Below are 19,802 nucleotides of genomic sequence, written 5' to 3'. Positions count from 1 at the left end.
GTTCTCAGAGAGTTTTTTGCAAAGGTCTCACCAAGATTTGTGTCACCCCCTTTGCTTCTCTCTTCACATAAGATTCTTCACATAAGTTTCTCCTGGTGACAATTAAAGATACTCCCATCACTGCTGCCCACAAGCTACCAGAGCTAACAAATCCTAGGGAAGAGTGAGACACAATGTCACTGGAAAACCCATGACACAAACTCCTTCTAAGTAGCAGAAAGTCACTGTCTTATACAAAAAGACAAAACTTGGTTTTGTAGAGAATAAAAGTTAATTGATATCTTGGAACAAGAAAAGTGGTTTACCTCATTTTTATTGAACTAAGCAAGTAAATGCACTGAGCTCGAGAGTTTTAAATCAGACTTTTACAGGACATGTATTTTTACTTGGTGCAAAACTGAGAATATTTCCTTCCAAAAGAAACACAACCTTAAATAAAATCTAATGTAACAAAACAGCAATTTGAACTCTGAATTGTTTTCCAATACCTGACTATAGAGACGTATAATCACTGGTGCTGCATTCTTAAATTGAAGTTAAAAAAGATGAGTAAAGAAATAATATCTAAATGGGTATCAGTGGAAAATAGGATTATTTAAGGAGACTCATCTCCTAGGTGGATAAAAATAAGATATTCAGGTAATTTTCAGAATGCAAAGCTATCTTATACAATGGAGACAGCTAAAAAGTGCCATTTGCTAGCCTGCAGTGAATGATTTGTAGTCATCAGAATCCTGCAGGTAATTGAGGAAATCTGCATCGATGTATTCTGCACTACTGCAAGGATATTATTATAATGAGCCAGCGCGCATGGATGAGTGTAATTGCCCTCTAGTGCACAGCCTTGGAACTGATCCCAGCTGTGCTATAGGACCGCACTGCTCCAGAAAGAAAAAAGATCCTGCCGGTAAGTCTGAAAAGGGGGCAGCTGGATCCAAGCTCCGCTGGCGTCAGGTTGCTCTGAGTAGCCGTAGATGTGATAAGGGAGGGAATCCAGTTAGTGCAGACCAAGACCATCCTGGGGTCTGAAACAACACACGGTAAGTGGAGATGTCTGGGGGATTTGCTGCGAAACCTCAGTGCTCTTCCAAACCCAATGCTAACATAGCCACAGACATTAGGAGCCTAGATAACCATGGGCCTGTTTTGTATCGCTTCCAGTTGTTTGCTCGGGGTTGTGTTACATGGGAGGCTCGAGTTTCATGGCCTTTTAACAAAATCTGATATTTTTGTCAGTGCAGACAAAAAAAAAATAATCCTGAAGTTTGTAATTCTTTCCTCATATGGGCAAGAAAATTAGTCCTGTATTCCCCGGGCAAAATCCTCTCTGCACTACTGTGCAAACATTGAGAGAAAGTGGTTGGCAAGTAAGTTCATAGCTACAGCCTCCAAACTGGGTATTTTCTCTGAGTTACTTCTCACCATGTAAAATGTAAGGATTTGTCAGTAAGGGAAGAAGATTTCTAAACAAATCATCACAAGGCACAACATCTTGTCTCTTTGTGTGGGGAAATTCTTTGGCAATTTGTGCTTTTCACATCCATATCTCACTATCAGGTTGTTCACGGATTTGAGTTCTCTGTGGGTACTGGGGTTATGTGGGCATTCTAGTTACTGTAGGTAATTATGCACAGTATCTGCCTTCTCTCTGCCTTGTTCAGGGTTGCCTGACAACTATCCCGTGGCCTATAAGTAATTGATTATTGGCAGTACTTCAGTTCTTTGATTACTGTGAAAAGCTGCTATGGGTAAGGTAGGAATAAAATAATGTAAGGACTTTAATTCATTGTTGTCAATATTTTCCACTGATCTATTCTCTCCTCCATCCCTTGTGTTTCTGTCTCACAACTTCTGAGCCCACTGGCTAGTTTCAACCAGACTGAAATGATGATGCTCAAAGGTAGAGCAAGGATCTGAGTCCCAGCTGTCCTCCCCAGCTGGAGCTTCAGCCAAAGCTGCATCAGCACCAGCCTTACAGCAGTGCCCCTACCCTGCTTCACCACACATCCATGTCCCCTGCACCATCCCCCAGCAGAACTGAAAGGAACAGAAGGCAAATACAGAAGGAAACCTTCTAAGAAAACATCATGAACAGATTTTACTGGTAATGCCTACTCTGACAGCAAAGAAACAGTCACCATTGTTTCTTCAGTTGTAATTCCAATTTGTAGGGCTGAGCTATCGATTCTTTGTCCCTTACTATGCTTCCCTATAGCAAGCTGGGTTCTCATTGATGAAGACTCCTAAGGTCTTTCCAGTAATGTATGAAGTCTGTATTCCTTTTAAGTCAGTGGTAAAATTCCTACTGATTTTCACAGGACTTTTGTCCATAGGGATTTCAGTATATGCTCCCTCTTCACAGTTTGTCTTTATTTGATATCTCATCAAAGTTTTAAATCTGCCAAAGCTGTATCTAAGCATTTACATTCTTATAAAAAGATCTACATATTTTCTAATCCACAACTTAAAAGAAAAAAATCAATTTCTGGAGATCATTTTCCTGTTTTTCACATCATTGTTCTTCTTTTCAAAAAGAATAAATACATTTGCAATGCAGTGAGATCCTTTCTACAATAGCACCTAAGAAATGGCCTCTGCCACCTGACATTTGCAGCAAAACTGTGTTATTACATTTAAATTTCCAAGTCTCAGTAGCCAGCAAGTTACCAGGGTTCTATTATAGTTGTGATACATGAACTGCACATTGTTATGGTAATGACTTTTTTTCCTTCCCTTTGAAGTGGCAGTGTATATACAAAGGATATCACGTTGGTCTTGGAATGATATCTCCTTTACTTCAACTCTGTGTACTGTGCAGTAATCACAATTGCATAAGAAAGAATTAAAGCACATTATAACTCCAGGTTCAGCATTCATGCTAGCTTAACAATGGTCAAAGCTAAACCAAAGCATCTGTAAGTGCTAACTTCAGAATAAATTAGAAGAAATAAAAATGGTACTTTACCTAGCCATCAACCATGATGCCCAAGAAGCTGGTCTTCAAGTTCAAGGATGATGTTGGGGCAGAATCCAGATCTACACAATGGCACTCAGGAAGCATCATGGTGGTTTACACTGGCGGTAAAAAAAACAACATTGTTTCTTCATATAGTCATTATAAAATATTACAGCTGACCAGATGGTGGAGCAATTACATTTCCATAGTTCTAAATGGCTATTTAGCTTATCCACTTGTGAACTGTTAATTAACATTGGAAGAGATATCATTCGTGTTCAAAGGGAAGAAACAAGTATATTGGACATGCTTAAACAAAGACTCGTGAATTTTATTAAAGCAGAGATCCAATTCTTTCACCTTGCTACTGACCCCAGTAAGAAACAAAAGAAACAAACAAACAAAAAGTCTTTGACAATAAGGCTATGGCATAAACAGATGAAGGGCAGGAAACTCAGCGAGCTGAGCAGTCCTGCGAGGACATGTGCACAACACATCATGTTGTTTTCTGCAAACAAGCTGAACCCCTCCAGCTGCATGGGTGAACACATGCTGCACTGAAGATCACTCACACACATGGAGGGATGAGCTGCTGTGTGAATGTAACCCCCTCCCCCAGGACCAGATAGCACTGTCACTTGCAAAACGCTGTGTGGCTGGGGCAAACACATGAGGGTATTCTTAATTCATCTGCAACACAAAGAGTTTTTATTGAATAGTTTATCAGTGTGCTATTAAATTCTACTACAAACTAACAATTAGTTTAGCCAAACAGATATACATTTCAAAGTACTTATATTCCTGTACTGTTCTAGAATGATTTTTTTGCCATTGCCTTGATGTGGTTACACAAGAACAAATGCATTAATAAACAAAGGAGACTAAGGGCTGAAGTGAATAAGGCAGGGGAGGTTTTTAGGAAGAATCAATTAGACAATCAAATTTAAATGAAAAAAAAAAAAAGAAGACAATGCTTCTTTAAGACTGAACATAAAAGCAGAGAGGGGTTTCATGTAGTTAAAGCATTTAAGTTAAAGCATTTACTTTAACTGCTCAATTACTGCTCAGTTAATTCAACTGCTTGAATTAGTCAATTCAAGTTAACTTTCCTGAGTTCCTCCATGTAGATTAACCTTCAGTCTTCTGAAGACTGGGGTAATGCACTTGCTGAGAAGTGCTGATAGTCCTCAGCTCCTGCCTAGCTTCCAGACAAAGTCATCTGCATCTTCCTGCCCATGTGCTCCTGAGTCAGGTAGTTGTTGGGCCTTCTCTCTGTCCCTCAAGCAGGAAAGCATAGCCTGCTTTTACTGTCTGTGAAGTTAAAAATACCCAAAACAGTTTCAGCAAGAAAATGTAAAGAAAAAATAAAGAGAGACAGAGAGAGAGAAAAGAAGACAGAAAAGAAGACTGATGTCTCATTCACCATAAAATGACTTCAGACTCCAGTAGCCCTGTAGTTAGCATGACCTTGGTAACCTGGGTTCATTGAAATAAAACAGGCTTCAATGACTGAAGTGGATTTTCATGTCACTTAAAAAAATTAACATGCTAAATGCTTTAATGTTACCCACTGGGGAAGGGAGGGGTGGGACAGGACTCAATGCACATTGCCGATCATTTCTGCCAATTTGATTTGTCAGTTATTTTTATGTCTTCTTGTTAAATGTAAAACGCTTAAGGGAGCCACAGGAGAAATGACCTAGGCACCCATATAGCAGTAGCAGCACCATTGCTGTTTAGGAAGAATCAGCCAAGTATGTAATTCATGTGTTTTCTTCTTCAAAAGACTTCTCTGAAGTGTGTCCTATTAGAGTATTCTACGAAGGTACCTTAAAATATGTGGAAATATATGATATAAATAATGTTCTTATCCATTATGGAAGACATTTAACTTAAAATGTCTAAAGGCAATCTCCAGGACAGTATCTGGGGGTAAACAAAATGGCAACTTATTTGTTATGCCATCCTGCTCTTTTCCCTGCGGTGGCAATTTCCAAATGCAGACCCAAAGCAAGAGCTCCTTCTCACAGCTCCTGGATGCTTGTCTAGGAGTTCATGAAGGTTATTTCCTGATGATTTCTTAGACTTTCCTGGCTCTGTTATCCCTTCTTCCTATATCTGTGGCTGTCCTGGTGTGATTACAGTGCCTAGAATATCCTGAGCTGCAAGGGTCACCAAGTCCAACTCCTGGGTCCACATAGAACCACCCCACAATCAGACCCTATGTCTGAGAGCATTATTCAAATGCTTCTTGAACTTCAGCAGGCTTCGTGCTCTGACCACTGCCCTGGGGAGCCTTTCCCAGTGCCCGACCACCCTCTCAGTGAAGAACCTTTTCCTAACGTCCAGCGTGACCCTTCCCTGTTGCAGCATAATGCTGTTCCCTTAGGTTAGAAAAGTATCTCAGGTAGGTTAAAACTGTTCCTTGGATGTCATGACTAGGATGTAGTGAACTGGCACCCAAGTTCATATATAAATTCTAGGCAGAGTTGTACAACCTGCACTCAAGCCCATTTCTAATTCTGTGGCTTCACTACTACAGTGAAAGCCACACCAGTGAGAGTTACCACATGTAAATATTAAGTGGATTTTTAAGAACCATTAGAAGGCATGTGTTTCTGAATGAAAATCAGAGGATGAAAGTAGAAGTATCTGCTGGCTCTTCTTTGAGACACATTTGTAATACTCCATGAAAGGAAAACAGAGTCTGAGCTCCAAGAGCAGAGACAGCTTGAGCCCTCACAGCAGGTCCAAGTGGTTTAGTTTCTATTTTTAACACTTTGTTTACAGTGAAAAGCAAGTGAGTGTGGTCTAATTGTATTTTACAGGAAGTGCATCTTTAAGCAGGAATTGTACAAAACATATACTTGAAGATCCCAATTTTAAGAGCGTGTATAACATCTAGCATCAGATAGAAATGCTTCAGTGATGTGAAGGTACTGGCCTTGCTTTTTTTTTTTTTTTTTTTTTTTTTTTTTCACCCAGAGAATCCCAAGTTACTTTACAGTGAGTTATTGTTAGTTGCGGGAAGGTCTTGGTGGTTGTTTTTTTGTTCAGCAGTGTTTGTACTCATTCTGCATTCACTTAAGTGGTGCATCCAGATGACTGCGTGTGCTGTTACAAGAAGGGCTGAGACCATTGCATTGAGTCTCTCCGTATGACCTTTAGCAATATGTTAACAGTCCCACTTGCAGACTATTAGCAAGAATCAGTTTTCCTTCACTTCAAAGTTGGATGCTGAATTATACAACTCCCCAATTCTTTTGACTGGTCTTTCTGTTTTCTGAAGATTGACTCATTTCCTGTATTTGAATAAGATAGTAAAAGTGGATATAAAATATTATTTTGCAATTGTAATCAGAATAGCTCTCAGTGTAGATATTAATAGTGAATTCTAAGACTCAGCCTGATAACAGCTGAGTTTATGGTTTCATGGGCTAGATTCTGCTCTCATTTGTTTCATTGTGAACCCAGAGTAACAGCTAGAAGTCAGTGGACTTGCTCCAGATTTCTGCAAATATAATGGAGGTCTGCCTCTTGCTCCATGTTTCTTCTGCAGTGGGGGTGACATCATCAGTCTGGGTGTATGAATCAGGGCACAGATGAATCAGTTCAGGAAAAATTAAAAGCAGCTCATTCCCTACACTGAAACTGCTCTTTGGATTCATTTGTATAAAGATATTTGTTACCTCACTGCTTTTTTTCTGAACCATGCAGATCCTACTTAACTCTATCACCTTTCTAAAGCCATGACTCTATTACTCCTATTACTCTATTTAATCTTTTGCACGCTTTTTTTTTTTATATTTTTTATTTTTTATTTATTTTTTATTTATTTTTAGTTCATACTGTGGTCTACAAAACACTGATGCATGAAAACTTGCAGAATTCAAAGCAGAGCTACAGAAACGACAAACTGTAATGAGGTATCTTTTATCAGCGAGGCATGTGGCTCTTAGTTCTTCAGGAGAGGCTGTTGAGCTCCTTTGGAATGCAGTTTGGGTATTAATTCTTGATTTTGCCAGCTGCTGTGTTGCTTCAGACTTTCTAGAAGTGTGCATATCTACATCTGAAGCGCTGTGGGAGGATCTAGCTCTGAATTTGGCTTTATTGGTTAGGGTTTGGAGGCTGAACTGCAAAATGAAGTTCTGAAATCTGCCTCTGTCATTAACTCAAATCAGAAATATTACCTTGGCACATTTGTCCTGAATATATAGAAGAAAAACATCAAAATTAGTAATACAGTGGAATATCATGATCATCCCATGCCATCTTTTGATGTAAACATCTATCATGGCCTCTATTCTGCCTTTAAGATTCAAGTGAAAACATAAACCTATCTTTGCTCAGATCAAGAAAAGTAGAGGAGACCTACTCTGTCTGCCGGCCAGGGGCAACCACTGCAATGCACATTTTGATTGACTCTTGGAGACTGATTGGTCTCGGAAAGGTTGTTAAATACAGAACTTCACATTTCTACATCACCCCATCAATCCTGCAGCAACTTAAAGATACCTTTGGAGCCTCTTTTGTGGGCTACCATGAGTGAAATACTGTGGTGGTCTCCTTGTTTCCTAGGGTGTGTGTTTTCCACGTTTCAACAATTGCTACTGCACATTATATACCAACTTCTAGGATAGCCAGGAATGAAACAAACCACAGAAATGCTTAAGAATAGATATGTTAAAGCCAATACCTAAGTATTTTTCATAAGTTCAGTATCTATCCCAGAAATGTCATTGCAGACATACATTAAGAAGACCATTGGTCTTTCTAAGTTTTGTAGGATCAAGAGCATTCTGTTAACAACTGGTGGATCTCAGTTGCCCAAATTACAGAATTACAGGAGTCAGGGTTAGCTGCAGTCCAAGTTCCCTGTGCTTTTCTGGACATTGCAAAGTAGCAGATTTTGAAGCATGGTTATAGGCTGGTTGCTAAAGCTGGCTTTTCAAGCATGCTGTGATATGTCTGCATATGTTTAACCTTGTGCTGTGCCCAGATCCAAATCACATCAGTCCTGTGATTAAACCAACAGGGCAAACCCACTAAGGTAGGCATTGGTTGCCTGTCCAAGGTTCTGCACATCCTACCCACAGCAACTGCATGTCCAATGGATTTCAAAAATCTGCAGCTTCTGAGGGAACAAGGTTTAGGGAAAAGGAGAAAAGTAAGACCAAAGATGTGCAAACTTTACTTATGATTAAGTTTTGGGATAGACATAGATGTGGGATGGAAGAAATTATAGGAAAGAGGTTCACAGGACTCAAGGTTTCATGGAAATTCCTAATAACATGACTGATGGGGCTGCCTGAGTACTCAGAAAAGCAAATCCATGCCTGTGTCCACTGACACCTTGTGAGAGAAAGAAGAAAGTTGGACTGGTGTTGGGGCCCTGTTAAAGAGTCTGCTAAGGTCAAGGACATTCAAGGTCATCTCTTGACGCAGGTCATTCTGTGTGGATGACATAAAATCCTCATACCACCCCAGCTTCTCAGCTGGGTGTTCTGGCTCCTGGCCCTCCAGGTTCTGATAGCATTATTGGCATGAGCAACCTGTGACTGCCCCGGATCCTCAAGCCAGTGCTAAACCCTTTGCCTGCCCCTGCAGCCCTTACAGCCACTACTCATCGGGCTGAAGGCACTTGTCTGCTTTGGGAGGAATTCTCCCTTGAACAGTGAGTATGCATGATACTTGCCAAACAATAATGAACTACTTGATTACCTAAATGAGAATATGGGAGGAAGGACCTGATAGTCCTAGAGCAATGCCAGATCATTATTAAAGCTGGGTTTAGAAGTGACACCATTTCAGTGTGTCTTTGCTTGGCAGATTCTGGTTATTGAGAGTGCCCTTGTAGGGGATTTCACTGGGGGCTACTGTAGTGTGGAAAGCTGTCGATTCACATGAGGAGGTTTACAGGCAGAAATATTTTATTAATGGAGTGTTTGGCTCTTATAGGTGCTGTGGGAGAGCATTGAGGCATCACCAGTTCTCTTCTCACCTTGTGTAAGACAGGAGAACTGGATATGGTCCAGTGCCTGCGGGAGCTTATAACTGTGGCAGAGAACAGCCAACATGATGCTTTGCAATGCAGGGTGGGGAAGTTTTTTTGCCCCAGTAGAAAAAAACAGTTATTTGTTTCTTGAATGTCACACACACACACACTAAAACTGAGCAATTTAATTCAGAGGAAAAAAAATGCATATTAAGATATGTTTGGCATGATAGACATATTCTGACATGGAGTACATCAGGTGCAGATATTTCTTATTGATACCTATCTCCTTTGGTTGTGACTGTGAATGCAGTTATATTTCCATATATGTACTTGCTGATGTTTTTATTTCTTCAGTGCTGACGACATAAAAGATCTTTGCACTGGGTACATGCTTAGGAAAATTCCACTTGAACTCTGGAGCAATCTGAAGAATTTTGACAGAAAGTTGGAGGGGGGAGAATTTTACTTTGCACTCTCACTTGACTTAAGTCTGCTGCCTTTGAAGACAGCCGTAAAGCTAACATTGATTTAAATGGAAACGTAAGTAAATCAACCCTGATTGCTTTTGGAAGCCCTGCCCTGAAAACTCTGAGCTCACAAAACTTCAGCTTTTAATTCTACTGCTACTATGTAGATTACAGTTTAAAGAGAAATACTCTACTGTTTAGATTTTCATTAAACTCATTGATTTCATATGAGTTAAACTCATTTATTATAATCTTTTTCAATGAGCAGTGTTTTTTCCCTAAAGTCTGCAAAAACTAATGTTTTCAAGAGACTGCACTTAGGAAAAAGAAAGAAAACACTGGGATAGTGTTGACACAACTTGTTCTAACATTTTGGAACATGTTTCTCATACTGAATTTCTATGTGCTTTTTAAGAAGCAATATGTAAACAGAAGCAGTATTAATTTTAAAATAAAAAATTGAATGTTCAAATTATTTAAATAAATACTTTTACCTAGTGAAAATCATTGCTGTGGCTGAAACATGATTTGATGGCTAATTTAAAAAAATAAATAAAAATTGCTGTCTGTTTGAATATTATTATGGAATCTCCTGGAAAATGGAAAATGCATTTCCTGACAGTTGTAATATGTGGGAGACTTTTCACTTAGCATTGCAGAATGAAAGAACAGTTATATCTGTAGAGATGTGCTCTTTCTAACAAGATATGTTATAAGACAGACAAATAGAAAGTATTTTCATTTTCTGGAAGAAGGAATATTGCTCTTATTTTTGAGGATGAAGCAAGCATTTTGGAAAGTAGTTTCAGAATAAAAGGGTTGGAATAATTGGGGATAAAAGTGATTGAGCTGTTGGTGTGGGGCTTGAGAAGTTTTTGGATGGATCAATGGGAAAAAAATAAAAATAAATAGAAGCCAGATCCCTAATACTAAGCATTAATGAGATTGCTACTGGAAGAAGAGATTGTGTTCATCTCTCTGACCTTGAAAAGGATCCTGACATGGTGAAATAGGTTCAGAAAAGAGTTACAAGAAAAAGTCTGAGAAATATGTCTGCAGTAAGAAAGAGTGTCTACAGAACTTCTACTTTCTACAGAAAGTACAGAAGTACATGTACCATCTCATTCATTTTATCCAGAAGACGATGCAGAGGAGACCATGGTTTGTAATTCCTACAGAGAGATAGATGATTTCTGATAGCCCAGGGCTCTTGAACTTTGCAGAAGTTGGCAGAAAAATTCAGACTGAAAATAAGGCAGTTTTGTTGTGATGCTAGTTAACTTTCAGAACAGCTTGCCTAGAGATGGAGTAAATTTTCTGTCAAATGAAATCTCTATATCAGGATCTATTTGTTATTATTATTTTTTTTTTACTACATGTATGTGTCTTTCTACCCATCCCTGGGATATAAAAACACAGAGGAATTACCAGCTGTAGACCTCTGTCCTGCGTCATGCAAGGGGTTAGAATAGTCCATTCTGCCTGTAAGTTTGTGCATATAAATTTTAGACAGTGGTCATAAATAAAAGAGCAGAATGAACAGGATAAAAAAATGTAGAGATCGACAGTAGAATTGTATGGTTACTGGAGGTATTATGCTATCATATTCAATCTTTGGTTCAGTTGTTTCAGGCTCAATCTGGAAAGGCTGAGATCTTAAAAATTAAACTAAATAAGAGGAGAACATACCTTGAGGAATCTGCCATGGGATGGGTGTTGTATGTAAAGCTCAGTCAGAGGGGCTGGCGGGTGGAGAATTTGTGAATTAAGGGTAGGCAGCAAACATGCTTATCTTTACTGTTGTTTTAAAATCTATACATCCCAAAGGCAGTGGTTTATATTTCTCTACATATATAGAAACAGGCTTTTGCTACAGACAGCTCCTAATGCAGGTGAAAAACCATGTATTGATTACTTAAAGAAAGTTAAAATAAAAGCAATTTTTTTCCCATTTCCACACATTGCAGCTTTTGGCCTATCCACTCATAGCTAAAAAAGCATTCTTTCCTGATAATCAAGCTTCAGCTGTCTGAATTTCAGGCCGAGCCTCTCATCTTGAGCTCTGCTGAAGAGCTTCTTTAATTAACCATTATACCACAGATGTTATTGATTTTTTTTTTTTTTTCAAATCTGGTTGAAACATCATTGTGCTGGATCGTCGCCAAGATGAAGGCCTGAATTTTTTGTGCACTGCTTTTACTCCTTCTGCATACCTTATTAGTCTCCATGTCTGTTAAGTGCAACCCTTAGTATTAACTCAGAAAATATAGCATTGATTTTTAGCCTTGCAGCCGTGATCTAAGGGCTCCTAATTTGGAATGTGGAAGCCTGAGTTCTCCGTGAAGCTGTATCACTGTATGCTTCCTACAAGTAAGACCTTTCACTTTCTTTACATTTTTGTTGGACTTTTGATGTGGTTTAAAGTTCTTAGAGTGCTTTTGTTGCAAGAGGAGTGGGGTGACATGACCAAACATGCCAGCCTACATGCATGGATGTGTAGATAAAATGTGGTCTGATTTGCAAGGGTGCTGTTCACCATGGTTTCTAATGATTTCAGCAGGGTTGTGGCACCTCAGTTTCTCTGTGAACACGTGTGCTTATCTTTAGCTGCCTAAGTGTAATTTTGGGGAGCTAAATATTGCTGCCCAAGTTGCAATGTTTCATCCTCATTGTTTTAAGTTTGATGATCTTGTTCTCTTTTAGCCTGTCATCAGGATACACAGGTCAAACTCTAGCATGGCATAACATCCTTAGTGGAACTGATTCTTGAATTTAAAGACTCAATTAAATCAAGTCTGCATTGTCAGGGCGTTTTTTCTCCCTTAGCTGGTGGGAGAGCCTGGGTCCCAGCCTCGAGTGAATCTTAGCCCTCCCAACAACAGTGCATTCCTTTCAAAACACGTCTTCCTCTGGTGACGAATTCAAGAACTAAAACAATGACAATAGGTTCTTAAATTCTGATAAGATTTCTCCAAGTTTAGTGATACGTTATTTAAACATAATTTGAAGCTTTTAAAATACTGTAATGGCACCTCTTGACCTTTCAGAAATCACATGGAGCAAGAGATGGTGAAAAATGTTTATTTACTCTGCATTAGAAGCTAAATCCCTGTTCCTTCTTAGAACCGGTAGTTCTTTTATACGCGGGAACTCATGCATGTCGCTTCCATTCTTCAAACAAGAGCTAGACAGTGCTACTTGAACTGAAGAAACAATGACCTGCAGTCTATCCTATGCCTGAGTGATAAACAACAATGCAGACCTCTTGACAAGCTCTGGCATCAGGCGTGGAGTCTTGCAGCTCAACATGTCTGCTGAACAGAAGTTAGAAAAAGAAAAGATCATCTTGTAAACAATTAATTAATGTTTGTCATGAATTATCATTTTTACTTCCTTCTCAAGAGGCTCAAAGGGAATAAAAAGGCATTTTTGCAGGTGGTGGCATTCAAAGTAAGGGCAATCAAATGTTTGAGAGCAGTGGCACAGCACTTTGAGTCTCTAAGGGTGAATGGTGCTAGGATTAGAGCACAGCAGGGGGTTGAGGGTTTCAGGTGTGAAGCTTAATGTTTGTGATCAGCAAAAAAAAGTCTTGAATTTATCTAAACTGCTCTTCTGCTAACAGTACTTCTAGCACATAAATGTTCTGAAAGTGACAAGTGTTCTCATTGCTCTTCTAATGCAAACATGATCTGCATTTGAAAGATGCATCCCTTTTGCCTAAATTAGAATGTGCATCACAAAGAGCGTAAGATGATGACCCAAAAACAGTTCTTTACACACACACACACACACGCACGCACGCACGCATGCACACACTTCAATTCAAGATAGAGACACAAAAATGCAAACTTCCACTCCTTTTTACGCAGCTACCAGGGCTGCTGCTCTGTCCATTATTCTGTTTGCGCCGCAGGTTTGTAATTAGGATGTTTTACCACTGGTGCTTCAGTTCCTATCTAGCATCATTCACACAGAGTTTAGTGTCTTTGCAGCGCTGTGCATGAGGAGCTCAATTTTATTTTGCCCAAGCAGTTTTCAGGGATTTTTATGCTGTTCCATCCTAATGCATGCACACTCCTTACCTCCTCCCCCTGCTTATATCGCTGAGCACCACAGAGAAGACAGTATGATAGGAGTCCTTAACAAGTTTAAGCTATTCTGAGGAAATTAATTAGTTTAGGAATTGTATAGAGTGTTTGCTAGCCCTGGGAACTGTATATTCGGCCTTTTTTGAAAATATTTTTCCTCTACTTAACATTAAATAAAACCTTTATTAAAGTAAGGAATGGGAAAGACATGTCCCTTACAGGAAAAGCATTGTGCAACACAGGTTAAAAATAAAAGCAGCAAGGGGAAAAAACTCAGATATATGGACCAATGTAGGAAAATCTGCACAGATCTGCTGTTTTTACTTTAAATGTTTCTGTGATGCAATATGCTGTTACAGTTTGGCATACAGAGTGAGTGTGCTGCAATCTAGCATTGAGAACCACTGAGGCAGACAGTGCAGACTGCAGACAATAACTGTGAAAGTAACTGTATACATATGTATACATATAATACTACACCTTAATTAAGCTATCAGAAAAAGGAGTGTTGCCTAATGATTTACTTCCTTGGCTGAGCTGGCCATGTAAGACTGGATGAATAACTTCTGCTTTCAGTTCTGAAGTTTGTCTGTAAAGAAGTCTAATTACCATGGAAGCCATTCATCTGGGAATTTTGGTATTTGATACTGTCATAAATTAATACATTAATTTCATAAGATACTACAAGACAAGGGAAGAATAGCAAAATAAAATAGATGAAGGTTTTTTCACCCTCTTGCATAAGCTGCTATGGACTGACAACAACAGATCGGTGCACATTTTCACCAGCAAGACAATGAGGTTCAAGGACCAGATGTCTGTGCACCCCAAGGTCCTTTCACCTCCTTTTGGCAGAGCATCAGGGACTCCATGACGTAGCACTTTCTTGTCAGGAAGTCTCTATTTGTCAAAACAAATGAATTTTAATCCATGCTGTGGCAATGAGTGCTCACAGGCGGTGGTGGCAGGAGGAAGCTCTACGCATTTGCTCAGCCCTGGGGAGTACAACCCATCAGTAACTGAGCTCTGCTGTGGAGTTTCATTTCAGCAAGGGTCTGGATGTGGCCTTGTTTACCTCAGCGAGTCTCTAAGCCCCTCTTCAAGGTACCCATCAGTGGGACTGGGGGAAACTGCTCGCCATTTCTGTTTTGGAGTTGTTTTTTGTCCCGTAGTCTGCCTGGGCATACTCTAGTGAGGCGGACACCCCTCACCCTCCCTTCCTGGCTCTTTATTATTATTATTATTATTATTATTATTATTATTATTATTAGTTTGGTTGCTTTTTGCATAACTAAATAAATCAGAAAGAAATAAAGGTCTTCCTGAATATCAATAAGTTTTGCAGCTCAGGAAAAGTTTTCTGCCCCACTTAGTGCAAAGAAGTTTTTGTATCCAGAATCTGTGAGTTTTGCCCCAGTTTTAAGGACCCTTTTGCCCCAGGAAGAAGAGGAATCTGGTCTGTGGTGTTTCTGCCCAAATTCCTGTTGTCAGCTGCTTGTTAAGGCTACCCTTGGAGGCAAGAAATCAAAAATATCATCAAGTGCTGTGGGACTATTTGTTTGTTTGCTTTCCCCTTCCTTCTTCCCCAGTGTCCCCTTGGCCAAGTTTCTGAGCTGCAGCCACTTGTGCAGCAGCTCGCACCCCACCTCTGAGGGCCGGTGTCTAGGGGGACCGAGCCAGGACCTCTCCTCTCCGCCGGTCAGGCCCCGTGTCAAAACACTCCTGACTCCCAGGAAGGCAGCGGTGCCGAAACCTGAGGCTTGCCAGTGCCAGTCAGCTGCTGTTTGAACTAAGTCCTGACCGCAAAATCAAAAGTGGGTCCAAAGAAAGCTGTAAACAGTGTGCAATGAGCCATTTGAAGGCAGCTGATGCCTCATTTGGGGTGACATGTTGTGGCTGATGAGTGTGGATGATGTGGGGTTTTCGATAAGTGCCTCATCAGTATCCTCATCATGATCGTGTTGCTCAGCCACGGCGTGTGCCCTGACTTGATTGTAATTGCCTGAATCTGCTCCTGCTGCTCAGGAGCGCACAGTAATATGCAATAAAACAGCAAGAAGTGAATGTTAACCATCTGAGTTCTGACATGGCTGCTGGCAGTTCAAGTTTTCCATTAAGGACAAAAAAAAATCTATATATACACACAAATATGGATATATAATTGCATGTTTATAATAATTATTGTTTGTATATGCAATAAACTCCTTTTATAAATAATGCATGATGGTCATATACAGATACATAGGTTTATGTATCTGTATACATCTTCCCCCCGACACCTGTATATACCATATACAAATGAATATCACATGCTCACGGTGTGTAGGTAAATAACGCTGGGGTGAAGAGCATCAGGACTATGTTTTGATTCAAATTTTTAGGGATGTAAGTAGAACCTGTAGTTAAATCTATGCATAGTCTTCATAAATCTTAATAACACGTGTGCATACAGATAAGTAATTGATTTTTAGATGCAGTTAATCTACTCATGTAAATGTGTGTGTGTGCTTGTGCAGGTGTGTGGGGGGGCAAGGTACACATGCATATGTGCTTCGTACCATTAAATTATTTTTTGCAAAGAATACAATTTATTTTCACAAGTTAACTGGTTTAGATTAATTCCATAATATCAGTGACTGGAAAGGGGAAAAAAAAAAAACTTTTTCAATGCTGTGTCTGCCGGTCTGATAACATGAGGTTGTTGAGAACTTGTGCCCAGTGGAAGTTCTTCAGATCAGAGATCTTCTGTGAGGGTAGAAGTGTCATTGCTCTGTCAAGGTCCCACTGCACAGGGCTGTCCTGGGAACCAAATTCATGTCCATCAGTGGCAAAACAAGTAGCAGTTTTGCAGAATTGTCAAAAAACAAATTTTAGTCAGAATGTGGGCTGTGCTTCCTGTTAATAAACAAGTGGCACAGATTGTGCTTGACTTTAAACTACGCTTACACCAAAATTATATTCACCTTTGGTTACTAGGTCAGAAAGATAATAAAACAACAAGATTATGGTTGTCTAATTGTGACGGCTCAGAGTTTAACACCGCACCCTTGCAGTCAACAGCTTTGGATTTTCTGGATGCAGCTGTTTTTCTGGCATAGCTATGCGGATATACAAATAATAAAATTTACAGAGGCAAACTCTGTTTGCAGTCAGTAACACTCACTGGAATGAAGGCGTGGGTTTCCTTCATCTCCACTCTGTTATTTAAGCATTTCAGTAAAAGTGCACAAAAATGTTTTGAAAATGTTATTTGCAGCAGCTGCTGCTGCTGAGCATAGTCCTGAGTGCTCTGTGCCTGCACGCAGAGGCTACCACGTAAGGAAACTCACCGCCGGTCCTGCTGTACCAAGCCAGGAGGATCAGTGTTAAAGTGAAGGCAGAGAATAGAGAGCTTGTTATTTGCCAACCCAAATCCTCAGGGCAAAAGACTTTTGAAACCTTTTAAAAATAATTCTCTTTCCCCAAATCAGGTGAAATTTGCACTGTCTTGGAAATGCCCTTAATATCTTCATTATAGAAAACAAATCTGTACAGATTATACACTCTAAGTCTGACCATTTGAGAGGTAAGACAATTGTTATAATTATAAATACTTCTGTTGTCATGTGTGATCAAGTGGATTCGCTGTTGTAGCTGAAATATATTAACTTTAACCCTTTTTAATTACGTATTTAGCACAATGCTGACGGAGTTGCTTCCCAATTCCTGCATTCACCCAGGGCCCCTCTTTATACTCAAAATATGTAGACAAATAGAGAGAGGAATTCCAGGGAGGATAGAAAACATGACTGAGAAGTTGGAAGGATTTGTTTATGAGGAAACGTTAGAAAGATGAAATGGGGAACTTTAGTCAAATGGGATTATAAGCAACTAGTCTGTGTAGTGTTTATAGTTTCAGAATATGAAACTCATCACTCATATTAAATTAACTAGGCTTCATTCTCAAAATTTATATGTCACATACCTGATTGTTGCCTTTCTTATTAAACAAAACTACTACAAAAAGAAAATTCACTTATACGAACAACAATGACTTTTCTGACTTTTCATCATTTTAAGAAAAGAATCTATGTTATTTCAGCACAGCAAATCGATAATAAAAGCATGGGTTATAACTGGATACAACTGTACAGACTGTTCAGATGAAGAACAACATTTCTTGACTTGGTAAATATTGATACAGACTGGCAATGGAGAATTTTTTAAAGAGAACGATAGCTGGACGAAAGCCCAGGTTTTCCCTCAGTAGCACCTACAAGTAGCAAAACAGCTTTTCAAAAGATGTTCTAGGATCCTCATTGCAAGAAACACTGACTATTAATCTAGGTTAAGAACTAAGACAAAATTTATAATGACAGCCCTGAGTTATGAAGTTTTGCTCTCTAAGTATTTCTTGCACTCTTTTTTTTTTTTTTTTTTCCTCCTTTCTTTTTAATAAGTTTTGCATTGCACTCACATGAACACAAACAACTTTAGAAATGATTTATTATGATCATTATGAATAATCTTGAGAAAAATTCCATTGTAAATTTTGCCAGGTACTCTCTAAAACATCAGGAGGAGGAAGTATGTCTTGAAAACTTTTTACACTAACTTAAAATAACTCAGAAGCAACAGCTTTACACAAGCTTAAACCACAATTAAAAGTGATGAATCATGCCCCACATCTTAGGCCTTTCTGAAATCTAAACAGTAAATCACAGAATCTTACCTGCAGAATCTTACTGTTAACTTTGCAGGATTAATGCACCTTCACAATAAATGATTTCTTAACAAATGGAGGATAAACAACTCTTTCAGATTGCAGTCTCTATGTAAGACCAATAAAAATGTATTTTTCTTTCTCCTTGAAGATTTGTGTAACATTGTAATTCCTTTGCATGAAAGAAATACTCCCTAATAATAAGATATAAAGGAGAGTACAAAACCCAAACAAACAAAATGGGATGAAAACCTGAGAATCAGGGTAAATCAATTGTAATAACACTTTTTTTTTCTTTTTTTCTTTTTTTTTTTTCCTATCTTTTGTGCTCTTAACCAAATGCATTGGCCCAGATTTTTCCATCTCTCTCACTTCAAGCCCCCTATACCAAGTTCTGTCTGTGCCAGGAGAGATCACTAAATTCGGTATATTTGGGTGCCACTTCCAATTCTGAACTGGTGTTCTGAGCACCTCCAATACAGAAATATTATTGCTGCATCTCAAATGATCAAAGAAATGCTGCCAGATTCAAGCTGGGCTGCAAATTCCTCTCTTCCTCCCCCTGGCAACCCTCCTTTCCTGCAACACACATGCAAATACCTCAAGTTTTGCTTTCCTCTGAGCAAGCAGTATTTCTAAGAGGATGGATAAAACTGTCTTGTGGACTAGATATGATAAGCAGTTTTCCATCCCTGAAAAAAAAAGGAAAATTTCTGGGACCACAGTTTTGATTGAACAGGAATAGCAATGACCAGATAAGGAGTTAATTGTCAGGAATCGGGGAAGAAACAATGGGTAGGAAGAATGGCATCAGGTAAAAATAAGGCAATCCAATAGCAATTTTAGAAGTCATTCATAGTTCATTGCAAGGTGAAAATGGTGCTTGACATATAAATATTTTTTTCTTTCTTTAAATAAGCTGTAAACTTGGAACTAAACTTAGTTTATTACAGTTATTTGGGATTATACTTTTTGCACTAGTTATGTAAAGACTGCAAGGAAGAAAGAGGTCTGTGTTGCCCCTTGCATGCTGCTTGTACAGCTCCTGTCCTGGTTGAGAGGGACGACTCTGGAAGGTCTCTGCTACTGCTGGTGTGCAGGAGGCTGCCTTATCTACCACCTCTCCCTTTTCTCAAAGCTTGTCTTGAGAAAGCTTGTTTTGACCCCTTTCCCAGGCCTGAGGCATCTCTCAACCAATGGGGCTGTGTGATATCTTTCCATACTTTGCAGTTTTTCTGCACAAAGGCCCCAAATGTCTGTCTATGTCCAGCTCCTCCTGGGGGTGCTGCTGGCCCAGTCCCCACCTCAGTCTGCTGCGATTGAGTGAATTATTCTCTTGCTAAATAATGGAAAGGAAAGGGGTTCTTCTTGCCTTAACCTGGCAAACGTTCTGGCTTCACTCTTCACCTATGTCCCAAATATTTCCACGCCCTTGAGATAACACCAGAGATAAGGGGTTACTTAACTCTGTCAAATCACAGCATTTGTTCTACACAATGTATAACTGCCAAATATTTATGTGATTAACATCTGAATTCAAGCATACTTTAGTAGCGCAAAGATGTGATTAGTCTCACCAGAATATGATTTT

The 19,802-nt window shown here is 39.3% G+C and overlaps 1 long non-coding RNA gene across 1 annotated transcript in view; it reads left to right on the top strand.

The window, feature by feature from the left end:
• Positions 1-8,528: 8,528 nt before the first annotated feature.
• The window catches only part of LOC311438243, a 114,760-nt gene continuing 103,486 nt past the window's right edge, over positions 8,529-19,802 (top strand). The window contains exon 1 of the long non-coding RNA XR_014694024.1: positions 8,529-8,630. This is a non-coding gene — a long non-coding RNA (uncharacterized lncRNA). The remainder of the gene's footprint in view (positions 8,631-19,802) is intronic.

The sequence above is a fragment of the Aythya ferina genome, assembly GCF_964211825.1.
Source record: "Aythya ferina genome assembly, chromosome: 5".
Classification (NCBI taxonomy): domain Eukaryota; kingdom Metazoa; phylum Chordata; class Aves; order Anseriformes; family Anatidae; genus Aythya; species Aythya ferina.
This window is presented reverse-complemented; position numbering and strand designations above follow the sequence as displayed.